Raw genomic sequence first — 24,729 nt, 5'->3', positions numbered from 1 at the left:
GCCGCCGCCGAGGAGGAGGAAGAGGAGGTGGGAGCCGCGGGAGGAAGGGGCTTCTCCGCCGCCCGCCCGCCGCCACCGGAGCTCCCCGCCCCAGCCGAGCCCCGGCCACGTGTGTTGCGCGCCTGCCATCAGCCCACCGGAGCCGCCCCGCAGCCCCGAGATCTGCTGCGGGAGCCGCGCAAAGCCCGGACTGGATGGCGGCGGCTTCGCGGAATGAGCGCGCCTGCCCGCCACAGGGGTCGGCGGGGCAGGTTGGAGGAGGGCCAAAGGGCCCGGGGAGTGAAAAGGATCCTAATGGGGATCCTTTAAAGGGGGCGAGGAGAGCGCTGCAGGTGCCAAAGCACCCACACAAGGAGGGGGGCAGGGTTTCCAGCCCAGCATCCACTAGCTGTGGTGGGCTTCCTGGGCTGTGAAGCCCTGGGCAGGTTGCTTGTGCTGCTACTGGGTCCCTTGCACCTGTGGCTGCCGTCATAGGTGTGGGCAAAACGTGAGGAGCAAACACTACCAGACCAGGGGCCGCGCAGCCCAGAAAACCCATGCCGGCAGGGCGAGGCTGGCATCCCTCACGGAAGCCAAAAGTCTGCCCATGTAGGAGCATGGATTTCCGAACAGGTCCAGAACATGCTCCTGAGGTGTTGTCCAGGAGGCACAGAGGAATTCCCTCCCGGAGTGTAGAGATGCAGCTACTCGGCCCACCCTGAGCCTTCGCCAGCATGCTCAAAAGATTTTAGACAAAGTTCAGCAATGTGCAACGCCGCTCTGCAACTGTAAAAGCAAAAAACCATGTTGGCCTCAGAAGTTAGGTTCACACAGAGTTCAATATCCCCAATAAGAGGACCCGGGTTGCTATCTGGGCAGGAGTCTGGTTGGCAGAAGCAGGATGGTCCCACGAACACCTGAGCATCGTAAAGAGAATTCTCTCAGCACATCACCTAACTTTTCAGCCTCTTTAAAAGCTCAAAAAGCAGCAAAAGCCTTTGGACTGTCTCAAACACATGTATGTTTAAAACTATTTTGTTTGATATCACAGCTGCCAGTTCTTTAGCTGGCTGTTGGCCTTTCGTTATAATTTGAGCCTCACCCAGAGGCCTAGGAAGTTGAATCGGCATCATATTCATGCAGATTCCAGCAGGGCTGCCTTCTGAATCTGAATTATTATTAATAATATTGTCTATTATTATTATTGTAGATTTCACAGCTGCCAGATCTTTAGATGGTTGTTGGCCTTCATTACAATTCGAGCTCACCCAAAGGCCTAGGAAGTTGTAATGTATCGGCGTAGCATTCGTGCGGATCCAAGCAGGGCTGCCTTCTGAATTTGACATCATCATTATTATTATTATTATTATTATTATTATTATTATTATTATTATTATTATTATTATTATTATTATTATTATTTGATTTATTCTGCAGCCTATAAGATAATTGCAAATGTTACCAACTTGGTCCCAAATAAGCATAACACCCTTTACTTAGTCATCATAACACTGTTACTTTTATTTTATTTTATTTTTCAACGCAAAAGGTTTTGCAATTGTTAAATGATTTGCGGCAATGAGATCCTCCCCCGCCCCCCGCCCCCGTGTACGGCTCCATGCCAGAGTTTCCAGCCCTCAATACCATGAAAATAAGCTTCTTACTACAGAAGAATCCATTTTCATCTTTTGGTTATTCAATCATCCGCACAACGTTTTTGAGTACAAATGTCGAGTTCAAAGACTTGAGACTTTTCAGAGACAGTTCCTTTTCTCTCTCTCTCTCTCTCTCTCTCTCTCTCTCTCACACACACACACACACACACACACGCTCAAATTTCTACATCCTGTTAGAAAATTAAGACTCCTTGCCAAAATGAAATGTATATTCCAACAGAAAACTGGAACACCTCTTCAAAGAACATCGAAACAGCAACACTAGAAACATCTGGATCCATCTAGGTAGGAGCGTCTTTCCCATCAAACCTGTTTCCTATGGAGAAAGTGCACCTCAATTACCTAATAACTATTTTAACTTCTCAAAGGTCATTCTTTCAAAAAAAGGAGAAACAAATCAAGATTTTGCCCAAAAGAAAATATGTTAAATATGAGCTAAATATTCTAAACCACGTACAGTATTCTGAATGAAGGCTGATATTCAGAAGCAGGGAATATAGCGGTTTTATATAGAGAACTGTGTTATAGCACCACTACATCACCAGGGTAGACAGGGAATGAAAAAAACACCTGTGGTACTTATTTGGGCACCTAGAACAGCCAAGCATAACACTCATGGCATCATATGCACAGCCTGGTGTGCTGGGGTTAGATGACCACTGCTAAGAGAACCTGTGTGGTTTAGTGGTTAAGAGCAGGTGGATTCCAGTCTGGAGAACTGGGTTTTATTCCCCACTCCTCCACCTGGTGGACCTGATGTGTTTCCGCACTCCTACATTCCTGATGGGTGACCTTGGGTTAGTCACACTTCTTTGCAACTCTCTCAGCCCCACCTACCTCACAGAGTGTCTGTTGTGGGGAGAGGAAAATCCAAACTCTTGTTCTTCTTCTAAGTGTGCCACAGTGTGTGCATAAACTTAGGAAATGAACATAATGTGGCACCGTACCCAGATTTCACCGAAGTAGCTCGGGTTCTTGCTTTCCTTCAGTTTTGTATCCTGGTGGATGCAACATGTTTGGAAGTCTAAAGCAGTACCTGGTGAAGAAACAGCATACATTGGTCCTGCTTCTCTTACAGTCAAGTCTCTGGAACACCAGCAAACTTTCTGGCTTTCCTACTCTGGCATTGGCTGTAGTCGCTAATGAAGAAACACTCTGGGGATATCTGATCGTTCTGGTGCCCATCAAGTATTTTTAGGAAGTGGGCAAGGCCAGGTAGGGGTCTTGCCCAGCAAGATTTCTGACAGGCTGTGCAGATTTCTTTTTTAATGCTGCTTTGGCAGCAGTGCCATCACAGCACAAAGATCTTCACTGTGTGACTGAAGTTAAGCTGCGACCATCATTTTGTGGCTGGCTCCACCACTGGCAGCAACCGTTATGTGGAAGCCATTTTGCGGCATCTACCCTGCCACGTCAAGATTCCAAATAAGTCCACAGGTTCAAAAAGGTTGGGCACCCCTGAACTAGAGAGTTCGACATTATTGTCGCAGGTGTTTTGAGACAGACTGTTTGAACCATTCCCCCTTGTTCAGGGTAAGTAAACTAGAAAAGGCACCTTCTAGAAACAAACGGGCTTTGCTTCAGATTAACACCAGAAACAAGTGGGCTATCTAAAACCTACTTTGAGTGTCATTTGTGCAGTTTCACACTTGGGTAACCTGAGTGAGCACAGAAGTGCAAGTTTCTAGTTTTCTATCCTGGTATTCAAATCCCATCTCCCAGGAGAACAAGAAACCTTCTATCTACCCTTACAGGAAAAGCAAGCGCCTGCCTTCATACTACCACAAGAAACTCCTGTAAATGTCACGAAGATATTCCAGCAGTTGAAGATCAGTTGTGTGACCTCACAGTTGACCACTCAGTGAACACCAGTTACAGAGAAATGACCCATTTTCCTTTTTTTATTGTCTCCCTGCAGTCTCAAATGCAGTTTATAGTAAACGTACCTACTGGGGATGAGTGTTAGGATCAAGAGAACATAAAGTGCCTGGACAAATAACAAATCTCATGCTTGTGAAACATCAGTACAGGGTTTGGATCTACATTTTTTTGAAGGGGAGGGACAAAAGCACAAAATGACACCCTCCATATATTACTGACATTTTCCTTCATATGTGTGTATATGTATGTGGGTATCAACAGCTGTTTTAAAAGACAGATTAAATTATTTTGACCTCCATGAACTGTCACTTAATAATTACACTTTGACATTATTTTATTTATGTTTTAATATTCCCTCAACCCCTCTGCACACATAAAAACCCAACCTGAGAAAGCTTACCTCTTCCCAGGCATTTTTAAAAAAATACAGCACACATAATTTTGACATGGGAAACACCAAACACACTTCATGCTTCTTTGCAGCCTGAGAAAGAACAGCCCCAGAAAAGTTTTATCTGCTAATTATGCTGCTAGAAACTAAACTGAAGCTACTGCCTTTAGTGACTAGAAAAGACTGACTGGAAAAGACAATAATGCTAGGAAATGTTGAAGACAGATGGATTGACTTAATAAAGGGAGCCATGGCCCTCAGTGCTGTTAATGAGAGGATGCTTTGGGAGTCACTGATTCATAAGTCAGAAGTGACTTGATAGCACATAATACATGGGAACAGGCCCTCTGTTCATGTCTCCCTCCCCACTTTCCAAAAGTGTAAAATCAGACTCTTTGGATAAGACTATCGCATGTGGGGGCAGATCTACTAGCGGTCTTCGGCAAAGCCAAGCATACCACAGTTCCCAATTTTAAAAAGGGGTGGAGAAGAGCCCAACCTCTTCCCCTCTACCCCATTTGACTCCAGACTGCTCCAGGGCTAGCAAGGCCTCAGCAGAGCACAAGGCAGGAAAAGGGACTCCATCAGGCACTCTAAACCAGAGCCACCTCTTCCAGGCAATTCAGTCTCCTGCACCGCTTAGCAGCAGCCCAATTGGAGAACGGGCACATGTGCTGCAAAACAAGCCATCTCTTCTGTGCAATATGAGCCTCACTCACCTCCTAGAGAAAGCCTAATGGGGAACAGGGCAATTCAGGAAGGACATTGACAAGCTGGAATGGGTCTAGAGGAAGACAGCCAAAATGGTAAAAGGTCTGGAACCCATGCCTTACGAGGAGAGACGTAGGGAGCTGGGGATGTTTAGTCTGGGGAAGAAAAGGTTAAGAGGTGACATGATAGCTATGTTTAGATATCTGAAGGGATGTCATGTTGGTGAGGGAGCACGCTTGTTTTCTGCAGCTCCCGAGACTAGGAGAAGGAGTAACGGATTTAAAATAGAGGAAAAGAGATTCCACCCAAACTTTAGGAAGAACTTCCTGAAGGTAAGGGCTGTTCAACAGTGGAATGCACTACCTCAGAGTGTGGTGGAGTCTTCTTTGGAGGTTTTTAAACAGAGGCTGGATGGCCATTGGTCAGGAGTGCTTTGATTGTGAGTTCCTGCATTGCAGGGGGTTGGACTTGACGGCCCTTGGGGTCTCTTCCACCTCTATGATTCTATGTGGGCTGCAGAACAACCCGACACTGCTGGACAAGTGAGTCTCCCCCACCTCCTCAGCATTTTAATCAGGGGAATGGAGTACACGCGCTAGAGAACGAGCCATCTCTTCCATGCATTTGAGCCTCCCACACTCCCTAGCAGCAGTCTAACAGGACACACCGTTGCAGAACGAGCCGTCCCTTCCACACACTTGAGCCTTTCCCTTCTCCTAACGCAATCTAATTGGGAGACAGAGGCATGTGTGCTGCCATCTCTGCTGAGCAACTGGGGCTCCCCCCATCCCCAGCAGCAGCTTAATTGGGGGACTGGCGCACACAATACAGAATACGGCATCTATTCTAGACTACTGAGCCTCCCATACCTCCTGCCCCCCCCCCCCCCGACCAGGGCACTTTGCCCCCCTCACCCCCCTAGATCCAGCCCTGTATCAGCCACATCGTGGAAGATTAATTTCAAGGATGTCAGCTGTGTATCAGCTTTGCACATGTCACGCACGGCTACACCTCTGAGAAAAGTAACACACTTTGTTATTGACAGGGCAGCATGAGCTTTGATATTTGGCAAATTGCCTGTCCAATTGATACCGCACCTTAACAGTAGGAGTTAATCCTGACAAGTTCTCTGGATGAATACAAAGGCAGACCAGAGGCACCTCCAGTCTTGGAAGGGATAACACTTTCCTTGAAAAGCAAGGTTGGGCAGCTTGGGAGTGCTACTCAGCACAGCAATCACCTTGGAAAAACAGGTGGCTGCAGAGGTCCAGAGAGCTTTTGCCCAGCTTTGGCTGGTGTGTCAACTGCATCAATCCCTGGATCAGAAATATCAAGCTACAGTGATCCATGTCTTGCTTACCACAGGTGTCAAACTTGCAGCCCTCCAGATGTTGTGGACTACAGTTCCCATCATCCCCTGCCCACATGATGCTGGCAGGGGATGATGGGAACTGTAGTCCATAACATCTGGAGGGCCGCAAGTTTGACACCTATGATCTAGACTGTACTACTGCAATGTGTTCAGAAACAGCAACTAGTGCAGGATGCTGCAGCTAGACTGCTGGTTGGGGCCACTTATTGGGAGCACGTGACCCCAATATTCCAGCAATCACACTGACTACAGATCCGTTCCCAAGCCCAATTCAAGGCGTTGGTTTTGACCTTTAAAGCCCTACATGGCTTGGGCCCAAAGTATCTAAAGGACTGTCTTCTCCCATATGTTCCTGCCTGTGAAAGGCCCTCCGGACTGTACTATCAATCAAAGAAATTTGTTTGGTAGGTATACCAGACAGATCTTTCTAGGAAATAGCACCTTGGAGATGGGGGACACTATATAGTAGAAGAAGAGTTTGGATTTATACCCCACCTTTCTCTCCTGTAAGGACACTCAAGGTGGCTTACAAGCTCCTTTCCCTTCCTCTCCCCACAACAGACATCTTGTGAGGTAGGTGGGGATGAGGGAGTTCTGAAGAACTGTGACTAGCCCAAGGTCACCCAGCAGGAATGTAGGCATGTGGAAACACATCTGGCTCGCTAGTTAAGCCTCTGCCACTCAGGTGGAGGAGTGGGGAATCAACCCTGGTTCTCCAGATTAGAATCCACCTGCTCTTAACCGCTACACCACACCATACCATCTCTGCTGATCTCCCTCCCCAAACTATGCCTTCCAATCTCCAGGAAATCATAGACTTGAAAGAGGCCACACAGGTTCTAGTTGAACCTCCTTGTCAATGTAGGATCAGCTTAAAGCAGTGGTGGCGAACCTTTGGCACTCCAGATGTTATGGACTGCAATTCCCATCAGCCCCTGCCAGTATGGCCAATTGGCCATGCTGGCAGGGGCTGATGGGGATTGTAGTCCATAACATCTGGAGTGCCAAAGGTTCGCCATCATGGGCTTAAAGCATCCCTAACCGATGTCCCTAAGCCAGAGATGGCAAGCGTAAAATAATGTGGCAAATGAAGTTCGGTGTCAGTTGAAATGATGCACACTGTGGCAAGAAATCCTAAATCTGGAACGTACACTGATGAGGTCTGATGTAGCAGTGATTGATGTGGGAAGAGATATTGGGGTTATGGTACCTGCTTCCGCCTAAATGAGAAAACAAATTCTCTGATTGGTATTATCTGCTATGGTGGATCACACATGGAAAAATGTTTTGTTGTTCTTTGGGCCCATGTGCTTATCTGGAACTTCTATTTCCCACCATGCATCTGAGCCAATATTTGCACAGCGACTCTTTGCGGGAAACTGTAACTTCCTGCCAGTTAGTGGATTTGGGAGACAAAACACTTTGTTATTTGGTTAAGTTGTCACCGAAATAGCACTGGCTCAGAATCCCCAAAAATGTTTACCATCAAGCATGTATCATGAACAGATTCTCCTTAACGGCTGGGATGAATTCAAAATCCTTGGAAAAAGAGATCCAAGGGGCTTCTCAATTTGGCACAGGTAAATGCTTCAGAGACCTGAACATCTGATGATGATGATGATGATGATGATGATGATGATGATGATGATGATGATGATGATGATGATGATGATGATGATGATGATGATGATGATGATGATGAAAATGAATTGTATTTGTACTGCAAATAAGTCTGGCTCCTGAATTGTGGAACCGGATACTAGATCCAAAGAAAAATAGTCACGGCCTGCTCAACGGTATCTCCATATTGCCAGAGTGGCAAGGAGAAAACCTTGTTCCACTGTCAAACCTTGCAGAAATTTTGAGGAAAGCTTCCTCCAGATAATCAAATGCTCTCTCAGGATAAAGCACCAGAATAGAGGCATATCAGGCCTAAATGGCGCCTGGAAGCATGACTGCCTCCCTGCACCCCCCCCCCCCACACACACACCCGGGCCCAGCTCCCCGGGCCCCACTTATGGGAGCCAGAAGGGAGGCTGGGGGGCGGGGCTTGAGGGGAAGGGCAGAAGCCAGCCTGCAGGGAGCCAGGGAGGGCAGAGCGCCACCACTGCAGAGCCCTCCGCACGGCGTCCCTGCAGGCCAGCTTTTGCTCTTCCCACGGCCTGGGGAAGGCAGAAGCCAGCCTGCAGAGAGTCCAGGAGGCGCGCTGGAGTGTGCGCCTGGAGACATGGGATACCCCATGGCCCCATAAGCAGTACGCCACTGCACCAGAATCCTCAATGACCTTCTATTAAGTTTACAAAGAATGATACCATTCAGCATCCTTCCAATGGGAGAGACACCCAGACTTTGTGTGTCAGCTTTCAAAATCGTGCAGTATATGAAGAGCGTGGCAAACCAGAGGGACTGCTCACACCTGCTTCTGATTTTTCAGGCCACTGTTCTGTGCTTTACAGAAAATTCTCAGCTTAGACCATTTTTGGACCCCCCGGGATACTGGGAAGCAGAAGCACACACGAAGCATTTGTTGGCAACATTTCCCTCTTTAGAAAACACACAGCTTCAACACAAAGATGTATACAGTTTTGACTTTTTATTAGGCTGCGTGTCCAACCAGTATTACATTAAACTGTTTTGATCAGCTCAGTGATAAAAATGACGAAAAGGTTCTACCGCTGTTTTCCATTTAAAGAAAATGCATTAGAGAGTCAGCTGGTGTTCCAAATTGCCAGAGCAAGCAAATGTAGGTCACTCTTTTAAGTATGAAATAAATGCACGGTTCATATTGCGCTGCTACCATCAATTTGCTTAAATTATTCGATAAGGACGTGCCCGGATCAGCTTACTCCTCACAAAAAGCCATCTTCTACCCATCCATAATAAACAGGAGCAACACAAATGTGACACCATCATCTTCATCTGATTCTTAAATAGTCTGTACAGGAAATGAGGGAAAAGATACAAGTTCTAATACAATGCCACCAGGCTAGTTTCTTAGCTATTATATTGAGACAAAAGGACATTTATTCACTTTGTAAATCCTGTTCCAAAGAAAATAAAAACACCGGCTGTTTCTTCAGAAAGTGGTTGGTTACCCTCCTACCCTCTTGAATTTTTCAAATGTTTTGTTATATTATCGAATACCTTCCAGACGCCACCCACTTTCTAAAGAGCCGAGCAGGTGCCGGGGAAAGTACTGAAACAGGCGGGGAGGCAATGTTTGGAAATCCTGGTACCTGCCAGGGGTCCATTCTGTTTTGCTTTTCCTTGTTATGCTGAATGATCTGGCTTTCAATTTTAGGCTGAACTCAGACGATCTTCTGCCTACTGTCTCTGTGTTATTGCTTGATTCTCTGAACTTCAGACTGTCTCATGTCATACCCATTCTGTCTATGGCTCATCACTATCTCAAAAGGTGCCGTGGCTGGTGTGGTAAGCTACCTTCCACCACTGGGCACTCACTTATGTGTTAAGACAGACCTTTCATCTGATATAATGAGATGATGTAACAGGCCCTAGTGCAGGGGTCTGCAACGTGCGGCTCTCCAGATGTTCATGGACTACAAATCCCATCAGCCCTGCCAGCATGGCCGGCTGATGGGAATTGTAGTCTGTGAACATCTGGAGAGCCGCAGGTTGCAGACCCCTGCCCTAGTGGCTCAGTTCCCCATAAAAATCTACCTATTAAAAAGTTTATTACAGGACATAAATGTAACTTGTATAAAAATGCAAGATGACCCCTTTCCCTTTTTTATGGCATACATGGGGAAAAAACTAGTCCTGTATTTGAATAAATATATTTCTTCTAAAGGATCTTCTCTTTCAAGCTACAGGAACCCGAGATGTTCAGTGTGAGCGTCAGCATGGTACGACAGACACCGCTGATGCCACTCAAGACCTTTTCCACACACAGCCTCGTCATCATGAAGGGCAGTACGCTACCAGATTTTGCCAAAGGCCCATCTGCACAGAGCCTGACCACCATGAAGAGCATTGCACTGTCCAGTTCAACCAAGGACTTGCTGATCCGTACCATCAAGAGGTGCAGACGCTCAGGCTCCAATGCAGGCCACCCCGATCCAAGTGGTATCCTCAAGCCCGATAACACTTAATGGCATGAAACTAAACGCTGAGCGTTCATTTATATTACAAGTCAAATACTTCAAAGTCTCTCCAGAAACAAGCCTTCCTCTGAACATTTTACAGGGAGTGGAGAAAGTGTTTACACAAGAAGCTGAAAGTAGGGACAAGAAGGTTTCACCTAGCTCCGTCCCAACTGGGAGTCGCTCTCTTTAGTCCCTTTGATAATCTTTCAATGAATATCAGGATCCAGGATCCAAAGAATGAAGAGAGAGCTCTTCCTGCTTGCCAAGTATCCATGGAGACTGTAGGCACTAAAGAGGAGACAGAACAAGCTCCTCCCCACTTCCTAAGTGGCCACAGAGGCACTCGGGAAGGGACATCTTTAAGTTTTAAGGGCCTTCAAGTCCAGCCCTCCATATGTTGTATTACTAAAAAAAACGCAGTTCAGCACAAGGAGAGTCAGATTTCAGGCAGGCTTTCTTTTAAAAAATTTCTTGTTTGTTTCTATGATCAACATAGATGAACCTTTTCTAGAGCTACAGAACTGTGTATCCGTGGGCAGCCCTGTCTCCTTATCAATTCAAGGTCTGCTGGTGTACAAAGAGTGATGAGCTTTCCCAGTACCTTCTCTTCACTACTGCCCCTCTCCATCTGCAGTGGAACCCTTCTTGTCCACGAGGGTCCTCTCAACAGCATCTTTTTATGGACCACAGATGCTGATGTGGGAAGAGGAAGGCAGGGCACCGTCATCTTCCAGATCTATTTTAAGATACCCTAAGAATGTCCAGCGAGACAGCCAGTGTGGTAAACTGATTAAGATGTTGAGATAAGATCTAGATCCCCACTCTGCTATGGTAACGTGTTTGGTGACCTTGGGCCAGTCACACGTTCTCAGCCTCGACCCTGGCCAGTATACAAATGGGAGACATGAAGACAGCCAATGGCAACCCACATCTGAACGCCTCTTGCCTTGAAAACCCAACAAGGTTGGGTGTGACATGAAGACAGCCAATGGCCACTCACATCTGAACGTCTCTTGCCTTGAAAACCCAACAAGGTTGCCCTAAGTCAGATGTGACATGATGGCAAACACACACGCACACAATCCTGTCCAAGAATGCTAATACTGGACAATATATGTGTGCGAAGTGCCATCAAGTCACAGCCAACTTATGCCAACCCAGTAGGGTTTTCAAGGCAAGAGACGTTCAGAGGTGGGTTGCCATCAACTTCCTCTGTTTAATGACCCTGGTATTTCCTGTGGGTCTCTATCTTATTGGGTTATACCTGGGCCTCTGCAGCCTCATGTGTTCTGTACAATAAATACTGTGAATAAGCAAATTTTGAACTATCAGCTACTCAAACTTCGTGGTGGAGAACACATTCTTGCAACGTGTAGAATATGCCCAATTCAAGACACAACAGATGGCCAGGAAATACCTCAGAGACACAGTTATAGCCAGCTGTCATTTTACTCTTAATTAAGAGGCTCATTCACGTAGTAAGGTATTTGTGCCACCAATCGTATCCTGTTTGCCTAACTTGACACACATTGTTCTATTCTGGTGAAAGATTCATTCAAGTTGCTTTGAAGGTGTCAAACTAAATGAAACATTCGCTGGAGTATTTATATTTTGCTGCTGTCTCGAAAATCACTTCAGAAAATGAACTATTTTTGAAATAATGAAATCTGCACAACATGGTCACATGCAACACTTCTGTCGGTTATTTCCCAGACTGACCTATCTGTAGCCACCATCGATGAGTACTTAACCTCTGTCATCCTCTCTCAGGTCTGAAGATTTTCCCTCATTAAAATCTCCACCTCAAGTCTGTTAAGCTTTAAGGTTTCCAGAAGACTTCCCCTTAGTCAAGCCAGCTTGTCAGCTGTGAGCCCAACCAGTGAGACGATTTGGGCTTCCAGTTTCCCTTTCACCTCAGAATTGGGTTTGCAAGTTCATTCTTAACAGCTAATGAGACTGTGTTCGGTTTATCCCATAAACAGCATAAAATGTTATGTGTATTTGAAATTAGACAAACAGCCCAAGTTTTGCCCATGAGATCTCATTAAAACACAGACCCCACTGGACATGAATTATTTACCGCCGTTTCCCCTTATAATTATGCACATGCATTAAACGCCAGCGTTGCATCTGTGTCCCTCTTTAAAATCTTTATGGAATCATAGCACTGAAAATAGGTGATATGGATCAAGCGAACTGCAGCTTCAAGGAAACATGCAAATCTAGTTCCCCAAACCCTCTGCTCCCCTTTTTTTTACTCCATCACCCAAATGGGAATATTGGATGCTTAGCATATTTCAGGCCATCCGGTTTAGAATATTCTAATGTGAAAAAGCTTGAATGAAAGCATGCACTGAAGGGTTGCTTTACTGAGACTGCCAGCCTATTCAAAACAACATATTGTAAAAGCCACCTTTGAAGGCTACTACAGTCACACCTCGGGTTTTGCCAGTAATCTGTCCGGCAACACTCGGCAAAACCCGAAACCGGCAAAACCCGAAGCTACGCCGTTTGCGCATGCACTGCGCAAACGGCGTAGCAAATTTACACAAACAGCGTAAATTTATGCCATTTGCGTAAATGAAACCCGAGGCGACCGGCAAAACCCGAGGTAAAAAAACAGCCGGGAGCAACTGGCGAAACCCGAAGGTGACGAAACCCAAGGTATGGCTGTATGATGAATCACATTCAGATCCTAAAGCAATGTTGTATGTCACCCGTGATATCCCTGCCTTGATCTGGGTACTGTCCACATGAAGTCACCTCTGCTAAGCTAATACATCACATTTTCGCTCAATTTAAGCAATTTTTAAAAATTAACCTTGCGAAAAACTGTAATAATTCCTACACCTTCTTGATTTTTAACATCTTATAAGACAATAACGCTAGGAAACATTGAAGGCAGCGGGGAAAAACCAAACATGAGATGGATTGACTCTTTAAAGCACAGGTGTCAAACTCGCGGCCCTCCAAATGTTATGGACTACAGTTCCCATCTTCCCCTGCCATCATGATGCTGGCAGGGGATGATGGGAATTGTAGTCCATAACATCTGGAGGGCCGCGAGTTTGACACCTGTGGCTTCCTCTCAATTAAGTATCCTAGCATACATAAAATGGTTAGCGTAGGGGACTGCAACCTGCAGCTCTAGAGCCTTATGCCCACCCCACTACCCCCTCAGCAGACAAAGAGTGAGGGAGAGGGAACCACTTGGAGGGAGGGGGCAGGACCACCTCAGTGGAAAGGCATCAGGGGGTGGGACTAGCCAGGAGGGAACAGGGGAATATAAATGGGACGGAGAAATATGCCAACGGAGGAGAAAAGAGAAGAAACAAGAGAGAGGGGGGGTGAGAGAAAGACAAAACAGACCTGAGTGGACTAAAGGGAGGGAGAGAGAGAAAGCAAAGACAAGAAGAGGCAGAGTAAAGGAGTAGGGCCAATACCTGAAGACCACCGCCCCCACTCCATTGCCAAACCTTAACAGTGAGGGGGAACAGGGGAATTCACATCCAGAGAACTACAGGGGGAACTCCAAAGAATCCCTCCCCTAATTTAGGCTGGGGGGGGGGGGCAGGAAGGGCTTTTTTGATAGTGAAGGTTGTTGATCCCTGGGTTAGTGTCAGGCTAGTCTGGGAGACCTGGGCTCGAACCCCCCACTCTGCCATGGAAGCTCACTGGGTGACTTTGGGACAGAAACTCACTTGCAGCCTGACATACCTCACAGAGCTGTTGTAAGCATAAAAGGGAAGACAGGGGAATAATTTTACAAGTTGCTTTGGGTCCCCTTTAGAGAGAAAATTGGGGTATAAGTATAAAATAAATTACTTTTATTATTATTATTCACAGAAGGACTCCTCTGATCAGAGGCATAGCTGGGCCAAACTGCGCCCGGTGCACATGCCACCCCTCCCGGCGCCCCCCGCGCCCCCTCACCTCCCTTCCCACACTTACCTTAGTTCCTTTCCTTTTTCATAACTTTTTCAGGCTGCAAAAGGCCTGTTCTCAGTAAAAACTGCCTGAGGAACTATACTTCCCAGGAGACCTTGTGAGCCCCAAAGTCTCCTGGGAACTGCTCAATTCCTCAGGCGTTTTACTTTAAGGAACGAACAAGGCTGAGCTGCTTGTAACAACCTGAAAAAGACCCGAAAAAAGGAGAAAGAATAAAATAAAATAAATGTGGGAAAAAAGAAGAGTGGTAGCCAATGAAGAGCTCATGAGACACCACAGAGGAGAACTGCGGGAGGGAAGGGGGATGGGGCCTGGGGTTGATTTTTGCGCCCCCCAGGTGTGGGCCCAGTGCACGGCGCACCCCCCACCCCCTTGTAGTTCAGCGACTGCCTCTGATCATTTCCATGGATATCCAACAGTGAGAATTTACACATTTGCAGTTGGCAGTTATTCAGAAACGGACAATGTTCCCCACCTCAGGAAGCGAAATGCAGGTTCATTCTTCCTCAGAGAGGCTCCTTCTACACATGCAGCAGGTCTAACAGGGTGGCTAAAAAAAACGCACAGTCTGGATTGAGGCTCAAACATCCTGCCGAGGTCTGCTTCAGAGCATCTGGACAGGAGGAGATAATCCTAAAGCCAGGGCACCCTTTGCTCCTCCTTCCACTTAGTGCGATGACTACCCCTTGACAATGAGAACATCATGATGCCATTCAGCCCAATAATCAACCCTGGATTATTTCTGTCTTCTCAAAGGTTTTCTTTTTTCCTGGGAAGAAGCTGCTGCTTTGTTCTTGTGAGCCTTCCCGGTGTATGATTTTAGGAGGGGTCAGAGGTCCCGTTCTATTCTTCCAATGAAACAGTACAGCTGATACCCACACATCACTCTGTTTGTCGCCACATACTCCAAGAACCTCTGCATGTTCACCTGTGGGTTAGATGAGTGGGAAGGCGCAGGGACGACAGAAGCAGAAGAAGAAGAAGAAGAAGCAAGAAGAAGCAGAAGCAAGAAGAAGAAGAAGAAGCAAGAAGAAGAAGCAGCAGAAGCATGAAGAAGAAGAAGAAGCAGAAGCAAGAAGAAGCAGAAGCAAGAAGAAGAAGCAGAAGAAGCAGAAGAAGCAGAAGAAGCAGAAGAGGAGGAGGAGGAAGAGGAGTTTGGATTTATAGCCCCCCTTTCTCTCCTGTAGGAGACTAAAAGGGGCTTACAATCTCCTTGCCCTTCCCCCCTCACAACAAACACCCTGTGAGGTAGGTGGGGCTGAAAGAGCTCAGAAGAGGTCATCCAGCCAGCATGTGTTGGAGTGCACAGGCCAATCTGAATTCCCCAGATAAGCCTCCACAGTTCAGGTGGCAGAGTGGGGAATCAAACCCGGTTCCTTCAGATTAGAGTACACCTGCTCTTAACCACTACGCCACTGCTGCTCTTTTATTACAGTAAGACACCTACACACTCAAGGTGAAAAAGGTGAAGAAACACTCATTTAGGTCTAGTTTAAGAAATACTCATTTAGTCTAGTAAAGCAACAATCGGAGGAGAGACGGCAATGTGCATATCGAGGACCTGAAGCCCCTGAAGAGCCCCCCTGCCAAAGCAATTCCCCAACATCTCTTTCACAAGGCACAGCAGGCAAAACCAAAGACACGCCTATCTTTCCTGGCCTTCAGCTGAAGAGCTGCTGTTCCTCTTTAATAATTTTATGAATTTTTAAACAGGTTTCATGAATTTTAATAGGTTTTATGAATTTTAATAGGTTTTATTGTGACAGGTTTTTGGTTTTTTTTAACGTTGTATTGGATTTTATGAGTTTTATGTTGGAACCAACCCTGAGACCTTTGGGTATAGGGTGGGATCCAAAAGCCTAGAAATAAATAAGTAGATAAATAACAATTGATGAGGCATGTCAGCTATTCTTGAATCCTTCCCCCCTATATCACACAATTCCCAAGCATCTCCATCCCAGAAGTCAGCAAGAACATTTCCTGCCCATACCAGACTGAGACCAGACGCTCAATTTCACCATTCAACACAATGATTGTGTTAACCGCCCTGAATCTATGGCGTGAAGTTGAGATCTAAGGATGTTAAATAAACAAATAGAACTCCTTAATTATCTGATTGGGAAAGATTATTAGCAGCACTCCACTAAAGCGTCTCTGCTAGCTTCCACAAGCTTTCTAGACAACTCTCAAGGTATTTGAAGAGGTCTCACATACTTTGGAGAGTGTCAGTATCTCCGAGTCGCACTGGGAATCTGTAACTGCCCTAGAACGGCGCTTGGAATATTATGTCTCAACTAGCGATAAAGTCCATTGTGCGAAAAAATACAACAGGCTCTAGAAAACTGGAACTAGTCATTTCTGTGAAGGTTCAGGAAACACTAAAATTCAGAATGTAGAAGTGTTTTCAGGATGTTAATCCTCCTAGGGCAAAATAAGTGACCCCCTTTCACTCATGAGACTGCGCAGCTCTTTAAAAAGTGAGTCGTCATCAATACGCCTTGCCTTAATTGTAAATGGTAATGGTCAGCGGGCTCTGCCTCTTATGTTATACAATGCGCTCAAGTCAGCCAGCCTACCTCCTCTGCTCGCAAGCCAGCTCTTTAAAGATGCGCTGCCAATACACCTTGCCTTTTATGTAGATATGATGAGAGCCAGTCTTGTGTAGTAGTTCGTGTCTGACTAGGACCTGGGACATCCAGGTGTGAATTCCTACTCTGCTCGTGAAGTGTGGTGGGGATCCTGGCCCAGTCACGTGTTCTCAGTCTATCCTAAGTCACAAGATTTGGTTTTAGAATAAAATGGATGAGAGAAGTGTTAGCCCCTTTGGGGAGAAAGGTGAGGTATAAATGAAGCAAACAAAACAAACAAATAGCATGGGGACACAGAAGCACTCTTAGGGCCGCTCCAGTGCTTCTGATTTCTATTTTGCAAGGACATCTACCAAAGGCCAAACATTCAAGGCTCATTTGCTTCGTCTGGGAGTTGAGAAATGTTATGAGTTTTCACACACTGTTCTAAGCGGTCATGGATCAAGTGAATTAAATACACGTTATATCATCAAATCTGTGGGAAGTTCTTCCCCAATTTACTGTTGTACAGTTCAGACACATCCAGAAATGGGTAACCACATGCACACTGTAAAAAAAAGGCACAAACTCAAGAGAATCCCAAAATTTCAAATTGATGGCCAGTTATCTGAGCCAAAAGATACATCACAGCCACTGTTGCGAGCAATACAACTTCACAGAAGTTTACAGGCTGTTCCTGCAAAGTGATTTATGGTCTGGCAGGGACATCTAGTGTCCAGTGGGTCACTATTTTTTTAAATGCACTCATATAGTTTTTGTGCAGTGTCCAAGTCTTCCGAAGAACCCATCTCTCTTGGAAAAACTGTCCTCTCCAGATCATGAGGACTCCCTAAAAGCCTTTGATACCACGGACAATGCTGTTTTTAATAAAACCTATGATACACAAGAGTTGAGGGCTTGGCTCTCTAATGGTTTCCATTTTTTCCAAATGTGGATAAATCTGTTGCCTGGCCTCTTACCTGTAGCATGCCTTAAAATTCCACCTTGTGGTATATGCTGTTTAAGACTCACATTAGAGTTTAAAATATGAACACCTGAAGTATGGGTGTTGGGTTTCATCCATATGCTGAACAGTGTGGTATAAGCAGAGTTATTACCCTCTTAAGTTGAGTGAAGTGAATGACCTTAGAAGGGTGGAACTTTGCTTAGCATGAAACTGGATCTCATCAAGTCCAGCTATTAGCTTTCTCTGTCCTAATAAATTCCTGGATGCTCAGTCATTACGTGGAGAGGGGAGAAACAAATATTAACTGAGCCCAGATAAGACTTAAGGTATGATGCTGGGATAACTGATGTTCCAGACGAAGAATTAATTTTTATACCTAACTTCTCTCTACTTCTAAGGAGTCACAAAGTGACTTACAATTGCCTTCCCTTTCCCCCACCCACCCACAACAGGTACCTTGTGAGGTAGGTGAGGCTGAGAGAGTTCTGAGAGAACTGTGACTGGTCCAAGGTCACCCAGCCGGCTTCATGGGGAGCAGCAGGGAAACAAATCCAGTTCTCCAGATAATAGTCCACCACTCATAGGAGTGTGGAATCTCTAGACTAGAGTCCGCTGCTCTGAACCACTATGCCACATAGTGGTTAAGATTAATCTTAAGGGATTACTCTTCCCATATTGAGTAGTTTAAAGAAGGTGGGATTCAAATAATTTAACAACTGGTTGTTTACAACCTTTAACAGCCAGTTCTGCCGAAGTGGTGCAAACCTGCTGAATCCCACCACTGATTTAAAGCCATCTATCACATCACGTAAAGCCTGGGATGATTTTGGGTCTTTGGTTGTGCTGAGAAACACGTGCCGGCTGTAGCGAAGAACGTTGTACAACTGTATTGGTTCACGCAAAAATCCAAACACAAGAATGAAATCTGTGAACTGCCTTTTATCGGGATTAACCAAATTGACGCAAAACATTGTGCAAGCTTTTCAGCTGACCAGAACTCCTCATCAGGCTGAATGTTACATCATTTTGAAAGCGAGAAAGCAAAAAAGCAGATGTTTCAGGTTTTGATATCAAGGTATGCTCTTGCGTGCATCCTCTGTGGGATGGAAGCTGGCAATCAGATCTACTTTATTGCTGGGGTGTTGAATTACAGCACACTCCCTGGGAAGCCGTATTCATTCCATCCTTTGTTTTTTCACTAAAACACAGAAACCACTCCAAATCCATCCCAAACTGTCCCAAATACCTCACAAAAAATACAGCTGCCTTGAAGTAACCTCCTTAGAAGAGCAAGTGAGGAACTCTTGCTGATGGGGACTGTATTCCATAAACATCTGAAGTGCCGGAGTTGGACACCCCTGCCTTGTAGCATTCGGACACCTCTTCTGTTACCCTATTTCCCCGAAAATAAGACTCACCCTGAAAATAAGCCCTAGCATGATTTTTGGGGATTTTTGGAGGATGCTTGAAATATAAGCCCTACTCCAAAAATAAGCCCTAGTTACAGATTCCCTGACGCAGCTGATCTGGTCACGTGGGGAGTGCAAAATCATGGGGGGGGGGGGGAATAAGATCCCCTGAAAATAAGCTCCAATGCATCTTTTGGAGCCAAAATTAAGTTAAGGCCCTGTCTTATTTTCGGGGAAACACACATAGTGTGGGTCAACCACCTGCTAAGCACTAATGGATATTTTCTTTCTACCACCAGTTCTTGGGACTGAGTCCAAAATGTTGGGCAGAGGGTCACCCATTCATATATAAATGAATTGTTTCGCACTAAGCACATCACATTGTGTTACAATCAGAATTTTAAAGCGTGTCTTTGATTCTTCTGTCTTGTGAAAATTTAAAATTTGACACCGTCTACATGGTAGGAAGATAAAATAAGCAAGCACTTAAAATGCAAGTAGAATTCACTTTTACTTCCAATGCCAAGTTGTTGATACGGCTTTTATATCAATTTCTCAGACAAGTTATTTATGAAGGTTTTTTTGTGATACAATTACAAAACAAATGCATGAAGCATTCATACCATTACCATTTATGAGTCTCTGGCTTGCCAGTTACTTGGGAATATAGTAGTAAACTGAACACAAAAATCATTGTAAATTACAACATTGTATTTGGTATTCTACCCACTGAATTTAAGTTTCCGAATGATCATGAAACAGCTCCTGGGCATACATCCAACCACAAAATCCAACATTCAAAAGAGATCTTGATTCCATAATTGACACAGTAAAACTTAATTTGTGCAATGTTATTTACTTACTTATTTTGGAAAATGCACGTGGTTTAACAGCACCACGGTTATATAATTTATTTAGTAGAGAGTAATTGGATTTGGAATGGCCAAGTACAGCCTCATCATATCATCAGATATCGGAAGCTCCGCTGAGTCAGTACTTGGAAAGGAGATCACCGAGGAAGACTTTGCAGAGGAAGGCAGTGGCAAACCACCTCTGCTTTAATCACTTGCCTTGAAAACCTCCCCAGAGGTTGCTGCAAGTTGGCTGTGACTTGACAGAACTTCACATACATACATGCAGAGTAAGTTCTGACATTTCTCTTAGCAGTTTAAGACGATGATTCCTCTGCAGAAATACAGCCTTCATGCGGTCAGGTTGGGACCAACTACAAGAATACAATCTGTCCACGACTTTTACTGCACTAAAGAATCTATTTCCACTGTCTGTGGAATCGATGCTATCCTGGAGGGGGCAGCATCACTGTGCACATGCATCGCTTTTCATCTAGGCAGTAATTAAAGCGCAATGAACAGCTTTAATTGAACAGGGCAAAACGTCTTTTTACCAACGTGAATCTACAGCATCCGTCGGTCCCCAGCAAATATAACTATGCGCTCATTTCACCCAAAGATGTCTCAGTAAAAAGGGGAAGAGGCGGCCTAGAAATCTAAAATATAAATAAAAATAAATAAAAAACTAGACATCATTAGTTGGTGATTACCACGATATCATTAAATTAAGCAAAACTTATTAACGAACAAAGGAGTCCTGTGGCACAGAGTGGTAAGCTGCAGTACTGTAGTCAAGGATCGCTCAAAATCAGAGTTCGATCCCAAGGGAAGTCGGTTTCAGCTATCTGGCTCAAGACTCTCAGCTTTCCATCTTTCCAAGGTTAGTAAAATGAATACCAAGCTTGCTGGAGGAGCAGCAGTGGCATAGTGGTTAAGAGCAGGTGAACTCTAATCTGGAGAACCAGGTTTGATTCCCTGCTCTGCCGCTTGAGCTGTGGAGGCTTATCTGGGGAACCAGATTAGCTTGTGCACTCCAACACACGCTAGCTGGGTGACTTTGGAAGAACCACAGCTCTTCGGAGCTCTCTCAGCCCAACCCACCTCACAGGGTGCTTGTTGAAGGTGGGGAGGGAGACGAGATTGTAAGCCTCCTTGAGTCTCCAAACTACTACTACTGCTACTCTTCTTCTTAGCGTAGACGACTACGCTGGGGAAGGTACTGACAAACTACCCTGTAAACACAGTCTGTCTAATAAACGTTGTGATGTAACATCACCGTATGGGTCAGTAACGACCCGGTGCTTGCACAGGTCTCTCCCTTTACCTATTAATGAGCAAACATTATTTGAAATTGCTGCAGAACATATTTAGTTATTCGAAGTCAAAATTGTGATTTGGTTGCCCATATTTCCGCTAGCAAAGCCAAATCACGTCACACAAATTACGACACAGCAAAAAAACAAACAACCCCCAAATCCAAACTCATGTTGCTGTTGATAGTTTCTCAAATAAAAATACAAAACTGGCTTCAAATATGCACTTTCAGCTCACAATGAAAACTGAACCCTCCATGGGAAGCATCAAACACTGCACTCCCCTCCCTCCTCAGCAACAAAAAGATGCCTCTTTATGAGCCTAGTTGGCTCCAATGACTGGCATTTTGAGAGCAACCTGCTGATCGCTGCCATAAAGGCGTGCTCCATCAAGGGCCCGGTCCCTTTGGGTTGGCGCTCCTACTCTTATTTATTTATTTATTTATTTATTTATTTGTTTGTTTGTTCCACTTTTATACCGCCCTCCCCCAAAGGGCTCAGGGTGGTTTACATCACAATATAAACAAGCGGATAACAAAATAGAATACTAAAAATTCATGTCAGTTAAAAGCAGCGCTCTTAATTTATAATCAGTTAAAAACAGATGTATACAGCCACTATTCCCCAACTCCTGAGGGGAACAGCTGATCTTAGTTGTTAATGGCATCTATCAGCAGCCGGCTCTCCCAAAAAGCCCGGCGGAATAACCTAGTCTTTACAGGCCCTGGGTGGAACTTCTTGTGGTGGTCCCGTAGGGCCCGGATAGTTGAGGAAGAGCATTCCATTGGTGGCAGGGCCACAGGGCCGTGGTGCCCTGGCCCTGGTGGAGGCCAGCCGCATCATCATAGAGGGGGCGGGATCTCCAGTAGATTGCCCCTCTCTGCCAACGCAGAGACCGACGGGGACATATGGGGCCGACTTGTCCCTGAGGCAATGAGGGTCCCAGACCGCTGTAAGGCCTTAAAGGCTAACACCAATACCTTTTGAAGACGATTCGACCCAACTGGGAGCCAGTGCAGGAAGGTGCAACACGGGCGCGATGTGATTCTAAAGGCACCACCCGCGAGCAGCGCCTGTTCGCGATGCTGGACCAGTTTCACCTCCGGATCAGCCTCAAGGGTAGGCCCGCCAGAGAGCGAAGCCAGGTAAATAGTCTAATCTGGAGGACCAAGCAGCACAACCACTGTGGCCAGATCCACCTGGGAGAGGAGCAGCCAGCCGGGCCTGGCGAAGATGGAAAAACGCAACCTCGGTTACATGGGCCACCTGGGTCTCCATAGAGGAGAGACGAATCCAGGTGGACCCCTGTACTTAACTGAGGGGCCGGTGCCACCGAGACTTCTCCTAATAATCGGGCGTTGAAACCTCCCCCCCCCCCCGCGACCTAGCCAGCGATTTCCGCCTTTGCTGGATTCAGTTTTAACTCGTTTGCGCCAACTAACCAGCAACCGCCCAGACAATGCTGTAGGAGCTGCAGGGCGGTGCCTGCTCCTCTCCATCGACAGAATGAGCTGGGTATCATCAGCATACTGATGGCACTTCCGTTTCTCCAAAGCCCGCACTCAGCCGGAGCGGGCAAGGGGTCGATATATAGATAAGCAAATAACAGCTGGGACAATACGCCCCTGAGGCACGCCAGCAATGAAGCTGGCAATCTGAAGCTCGTCCCCACACCACACTTGCTGACTCCGGTCCCGGAGAAACGAGGCAATCCATTGAAGGACAGTACCCCGCACCCCGGAGACGGCCAGGCGGTGGGTCAAAAGATCGTGGTCAACCACATCTTGTTCCTTTCCAGCATTTGGTAGCTGGGAGAAAGCATGCACAGGTAGGCTAAGCCACTGAAACGCTAGGAGAGGTGCAGGATTTGCGGTTGCTGCAGAAGCTGCCATTCGATAAGGCAGTGGTGGCGAACCTATGGCACGGGTGCCAGAGGTGGCACTCAGAACCCTCTCTGTGGGCACACGCAAACAGAGTGCCCGCCCACATCTAGGCTGGCCTGGGCCGTTGGGCTCGATTATTAGCATTAAACCTAAGACCTAGTTTTGGGGAAGCAGTATAGGTAATCCTGTTAAGCGCTGTTAAACCCCACTGATTTTCATGCGAAGAACTAAAGCATGATCCTTTACCTGGGAGTAAGCTCTGTTGCTGGCAATGGGGCTTGCTTCTGAGTAAACCCTCCTAGGGTCATGACCCACCCGTTGGAAGAGTTCCATGGTTGCTGCAAAGCAAAGCCACCGACGACCACCAAGCTTATTCCTGAGTAATGCACGCCTCGGAGCCAACCGTTTTTTCTAAACTAAAAACCTCAGTATTCAGGTTAAATTGCCGTGTTGGCCCTTTGCAATAAATACGCGGGTTTGGGGTTGCCATTTGGGCACTCGGTCTCGAAAAGGTTCGCCATCACTGCGATAAGGTCACATAGAAGCGGCCTTATACTGAATCAGACCATCTACTGTCAGGTCAGCACTGCTTACTCAGACTGGCAGTAGCTCTCCAAGGTCTCAGACAGAGGTCTTTCACATGACCTTCCACCTGGGCCATTTTAACTGGAGATCAAACCAGCGACCTTCTGCATGCAAAGCAGATGCTCTCCCACTGAGTCACACCCTCTCACTTTCATTCAGTGGCTTTGAGGGAGGGAACATAACAGTCACTTGGGAATGGGAAGCATGGGTGATGAACGAAATGTTGCTTCACGAAGAAGCGCAATGCAACCCCATGTACCATCTCTGGTCCAGCCTGGAAGATCTCTCAATATTATCTCCACTTCTGCCTTGATGTTGAATAATGCCAGGTCAGCTCTACTCACTCTAGACATAATCAATGTAATATATTTTATTAGGAACCCGCCCCCCCTCGTGACACACAATGATGCACACTAACCCTAACACCCCCCAGAGTCCTTAGGGCAGTGATGGCGAACCTATGGCACGGGTGCCAGAGGTGGCACTCTGAGCCCTCTCTGTGGGCACGCACACACAGAGTTCGTCATGTGGGGGACGGAGAATCACACACACACCCCCCACACACACACATCTAGGCTGGCCTGGGCCACTGAGCATGACGTGAGCGCACCGCAGTGAGCAGGGAGGAGTCGGCTGGCGGGCCTGGTGCCTGTGCTCTGGGTGGCTGCTGCCCGGGGGCGGGGGGGGCGCAGAGGAGGCAGAGATGCTAGAGAGGCACAGAGCGGTGTGCACGGGACATTCTGGAGGCTAGACCAGGCTGGCCCCTGCTCAAGCGGGTGGGGCGGAGGAAGAGGGAGCCAACCGGTTTTTTCTAAACTAAAACCTCAGCATTCAAGTTAAATTGTCGGGTCGGCACTTTACGATAAATAAGTGGGGTTTGGGTTGCAATTTGGGCACTTGGTCTCAAAAAGGTTCGCCATCACTGCCTTAGGGGATGGGGCGGTATATCAAATCCAAGAAATAGGAAATAAACTATGTTCACTGATCTTATATAGACAACAGATACTTGGCTGGAAGATTCTGACATCATGGCATCACAACTGGCTCCAACGAGGGTACTCAGTCTGTCCTCAGTCCAGGACTAAGGGTG

General features: G+C 46.3%; 1 protein-coding gene across 3 annotated transcripts in view; it reads right to left on the bottom strand.

The window, feature by feature from the left end:
* AGAP1 (ArfGAP with GTPase domain, ankyrin repeat and PH domain 1) overlaps positions 1-24,729 on the bottom strand; it is a 426,302-nt gene that overhangs the window by 389,631 nt on the left and 11,942 nt on the right. The window lies entirely within an intron of this gene.

This window comes from Sphaerodactylus townsendi, linkage group LG01, assembly GCF_021028975.2.
Source record: "Sphaerodactylus townsendi isolate TG3544 linkage group LG01, MPM_Stown_v2.3, whole genome shotgun sequence".
In the NCBI taxonomy this organism is placed as follows: Eukaryota; Metazoa; Chordata; class Lepidosauria; order Squamata; family Sphaerodactylidae; genus Sphaerodactylus; species Sphaerodactylus townsendi.
The sequence above is the reverse complement of the archived record's forward strand: the minus strand, read 5'-3'. Positions and strand labels throughout refer to the sequence as shown.